At 39.6% G+C, this 5000-nt stretch overlaps 1 long non-coding RNA gene across 1 annotated transcript in view; it reads right to left on the minus strand.

The window, feature by feature from the left end:
• Positions 1–5000, minus strand: part of LOC123515179 — a 28197-nt gene that overhangs the window by 6356 nt on the left and 16841 nt on the right. The gene's annotated exons all lie outside the window — the stretch shown is intronic.

Raw genomic sequence — 5000 nt, forward strand, 5'->3', positions numbered from 1 at the left:
TCAAGGTAAGGCGCTGCACAGTACGAGTAAAGCAGGATGCAGGTGACACGGACCTGGTGATGTCAAGTACTGTACAGTTGAGATGGTCACACTGCCTGGGGGACGTAGAGTGAAGGATGTAAGAGAAGTTGCAGGATAAAAGAGCTAGGTATGGGCGACATTAGGAAGAAGACGGGACGAGTCAGATGTGTTGAGGTAAAAAAAAAAAAAAAAAAAAGTGAAGTGTTTGGTAAGGCATCAGGTGGAACAGGATGGGTGTTTTAATGGAAAATAGAAAAATAAATATATAGAGAGGTGACTTTGGTAAGCCATAGGTGGAGACAGGATGGGTGGGTTGAATGAAAATGGGAAGAACAAGAATAAGGTGAGATGTTTAGTAAGCCACGTGACGGGACAGGATGGGTGTGTTGAAGGAAAATGGGAAGAGAACGATAGAGAGTGACGGGAGGAAACGGTGTGTGGGAAAGAGTAAATGGGAGCTAGTGGGAAAGGGAACGATTATATTCTAGGAAGCGAAAAGAACAGATGTTTGTAATGGATACTTGAGGGAAGAGGGGGCGGAATCGCTGGTAGGAAATGGAACAAGGACAGGAAGCGTGAAAGTATTACAGTTAAAGTGAAAAAAATAGTATTAATAACAAAAGTATGTTAAAAAAAAGTGAAGAGAAGAGGAAAGGGCACGTGTGTGATGGAGCTCGATGAGAAGAAAAGGGACTATAGGAGCGATAGTGACGCTGACCGCGGTAAAAATAAGTAAACGGAAACGACAAACTACAAAGGTGCTGAAAATAAAAGAAGAGCAAAGAGAGAGTAGATGACCTAAAAAAAAAAAACATTCTGCCTCCGGCCTCGCTTCTCACGTGTACTTGTTGCGCTGGGAATAAGGTTAACAAAACATTTCCATCCTTGTTCATATAATTTTCCTTTCACATACAAATTTTCATCGTTAGCACATACATCATCACCGACCTTCATCACCGTCATCGTCATAAACAGCCTCATCATTTCAAGCATCATCATAAACATCTTGGTCATTGAATACCCACCTCTCTCTCTCTCTCTCTCTCTCTCTCTCTCTCTCTCTCTCTCTCTCTCTCTCTGTGGAGGGCACAGAAGGGCAGACAGGACAGCACCTCTCAAGTTCTGGTGTGCTTGCTTGTTTCCTGCTTACATTCTTGCTCTTATTGCATTATTGTAGCTATTCCATTTTATTCTACTTACCTACGTATACGTGTTGATTTGCTAAGTGAGTGAATGAGTAAGTGAGTGAGTAACTGACTATATCTGGCCTCCTGACTAGCCGGCTGGACTGATAACTGTGTCACTAACTGACTGTCCGGCTAATTTGTTAACTGACTTAGTTTTTGCTTTTGATTGACTGACTGATTGTTTTACTGACTAGCTTAACGACTAACTGACGGTTAACTAACTAGTTCTTTGACTGGCTGTCTGGTTGACTGACATACTGATTGCCTGTTTTTTTTTTTTATAGTTTCATGAATAGATTACAGGTTACGTTATTTTTCTATAAATATGTCATTCATTAATTTTTATTTAAGTATATATTGTTGACGTGATAAGTATTTTATTACTACTTGATAAATAATTCTCTAATAATTGCACTCATTCGATACTTTAATTGCACAGCTCACTGTTTTCTTTTTCTTTTCAACAGAAGTTTCAAAGTTTACAAGAAAAAAATAACGGTTCTTAAAGTAAATATGATATATGTTCTAGGTTCTTATTTTGCTCAAATGTTGCTGCGTCCAATCTCCACATGTCATAACATCTCTTTTGATAATCCATGGGCATTTTCAAGAACGTTTCATGATTGTGGTAATAGTTTGATAAGGATTCTACATCATTCATGAAAAAAAAGCATTCATGTGAACTAGACTAATTGTCGCTGTGGTCTTTCAAAGCAATTGTAGCGGGAGAACGAGAACAAAACGATTCTGAATGCCGGCCTTGGATAATTCTGGTAGTTTGGTGGAGAGAGCTGTAATCAACAGACACTTTTTTTTTTTTTATCTATGGAACGTTTCTTAAAACATCATTTCCTCTCTCCAGCATAGGAAGCTTAGTCCTACCCCATACCCTTCCTCTCTCTAAATATCTCTGTCTCCCTATCTTCTCCCTCTAGTTTCGCTCTACCCCCTTTCCTCTGTACTCTTCCCCCCAATCCGGCGTCCCCGACAGGATTTTTCCCACCAGGAGGAGTCAGGGAAACCCCATGACGGGCGTCGCCTATGAGGAGCCTGACCTTGCCGTGACCCCCTGCCGGCCAGCCCCTCCATCCTGTGCCTCCCCTTGGCAGTTAGGATTAAACCTTCTTATTTCTCTTCATGAATAAAAGACGTGACATTTCTTCGCTTTGCTAACCTGGTGCCATTTCACCCTAACAATCTGAATGGCATCCTAATTAACAGAATATTTCTCTTACTGTCACCCTAACTGTGGCCTAACACATAACACATTGATACCTGTCACACTAACACCGTAAGTGACATTCCGACACCTTGAATGTCACCCTAACACCCTGGTACCTATCACTCTAACACACTGTTTAATCAATCTTACGCCACTGCCACCCTAACGCCCTGTTCAGTCACCCTAACACTGATGTCACTATTACACCCTGATAACTAATCATAACACCCTAATAAGTCACACTAATACACTGAATGGTACCTTATCACTTTAAAAGAATAAGAATAAAAATAAGAATAAGAATAAGCAGTATAATAGTAATAAGAATAAGAAGAAAAAGAAGAAGATGAAGAAGAAGAAGCTTGTGATGTACTTGGTGCCTTTTTTTATAATTTTTTTTTATCTCGTTTTCTGTGTGCTTATAATTCAGACCACCATCATCTCCTTAACAGTGCGGCACGAGGGTTCACCGTCTAGTCAAGATTACTTTCAACAGGCCCTCGTGGAAGTTATTGGAGATTTCAGGGTTATTTCCATGAATCTAATGACGGTTTAACAAGGATTACGTATAATGAAAAAGGAAAAACACTTATAATAACCCTACTAATCATTCCTGTGACCTTTGAAAATAATCCTAATGAGAGATCAGTTGGTTTAAGAATACGAGTCGAAACTTTTATTTCTCTCCGTGTGATGTGGAGAAAATCTTTTATTCTCTTCGTGTGATTTAATACATCTTCTTCCTTACTAATAGTGGAGTAAACATTTTATTCTCTTATTATAGTTTCAGACGACAATATATCCGTATTTGTGTGGAGAGAAAATGTTTGATTCTGTCTCCATGATTTAATGCAACGATATGTCTTGCTGATATCCACAAAGTGACAGTAACAGTACCGCGAGGCATTGGAAAATGTGCATGAAGACACCTCATCCTCTCGTCATCCTTACTCAAGTAGGACAAAAGCTTTTATTTTTACTCTAATGCAATGCTAGTGGAGTCAATTTCAACAACTTTTTTTTATTTGATTCTTGCAACCACAGCATTATGTAAATATTCCTGGCGTGATAAATATGGAATGATACTGTTCAGGAAAATTCGGCAATACGTCTGGATTAGTCTTGCGGTTGTTACATTAACACATGACTTAGCGTTATCTTCCTCTATTGCCACAGAGGATCGGTCACAGAGTCGTCAGGTAGTTTAGATAAGGAAGTCGGATCCTGATTCGCTTTATTCTTTCAATGCCAAATATTTTTTTCCAAGCTACATATTCTACATATTAATTTTTTTCGTATGTACTACGGTCTTCAAGTTGTGCTGTAGTTTGAAAAATAGATAGATAAAATAAATAAAAAAGACAATTTATATTCTCTTGTGTTTTTTTAACTGTTTACCCAAATAAACAATATTTCAAAGTAATATTTTAAATCTCAAAATGTTGATGAAGGAAGTCCATAACAGTGAAAGGGTTAACAGTCTACAAGGTTACTTCGTACTATCGTCCTCTTTATAAATGTGTAACAAAACATTTTTATTTACCATCTTTCTGTGATTTAAAACACATTTGTAACATTACTGTCTTTTTTATCTTCACTAAACAACACAACAATCTCCACGAGTTTCTTTACAGCTCTTAAAACGCCAACGAGTGTACATCCAACTTTTGAATTCACATCAATAACACACCCACAGCAGCCTTACTGAAGTACTCAATTAAAAGCAGGACAGTTTAATATAATGTAATGGTATTGAAAGAAGCAAACCAGTGTCTGATTGACAACTAAAGTAAAATGCCAGTTAAAAAAAAAACAGAGCTGGAAGCATGGAATCGAGTTCATACGGTGCTTGCGGCTTGCGGGGAGGAGGAGGAGGAGGAGGAGGAGGAGGAGGAGGAGGAGGAACTGTAAGGCAAGGCAAGTCATCAACACAGGAAGTCAAGAGAAGAGATGTTGTCGTTCAAGCAGGAAGTGTGGCGAGAGTCAACTTTTTGTGCCTCCCTCTCTTTCTGTGAGGTTTTCTTTCTTTTTTTTTTTTAAGCCAAATCTATGTAAGTATGAGTTTTGTTCAATGGATCAAGGAGGAGGAGGAGGAGAAGGGGAAGGGTGGGAAGAGGGAAAAAGATGGCATTGGTGTACGGAGGATAAAGATAGGATAGAAATAAGAGGAAAAAATAAAGAAGAAGAGGAGAAGGAGGAGGAGAAGGAAGAGTAGCGGTTTCTCACGTACAGTAAGTGTTGAGAGTTATGTTGGTGTATCCGTTGGCCAAGGTCCGCACAACAACAACTTCCCTCTTCTCACCTTGCAGTGGCGGGGAGGAGAAGGTGAGACGAGGGTTTAAAAGACACGACAGAAGTCAAGGTTCGCTCAAAAAACACCCCATGATTAGTGGAACAATAAGTACAATAGTGTTACGAAAGCAGAGGGCGCCTGGTGATGTGCGGTCGTCATGTGAGTAATGCGGCAGCGACCTCACTGCCAACACTAATCCCTTTGTTAGATATCCTCCGAACCTGTCCGCTCGATGCCACCAAGGTTAAGCGACGAGTCACGACGTTGAGTCAGAGGC

The sequence above is a fragment of the Portunus trituberculatus genome, chromosome 38, assembly GCF_017591435.1.
Source record: "Portunus trituberculatus isolate SZX2019 chromosome 38, ASM1759143v1, whole genome shotgun sequence".
NCBI classification, from domain to species: domain Eukaryota; kingdom Metazoa; phylum Arthropoda; class Malacostraca; order Decapoda; family Portunidae; genus Portunus; species Portunus trituberculatus.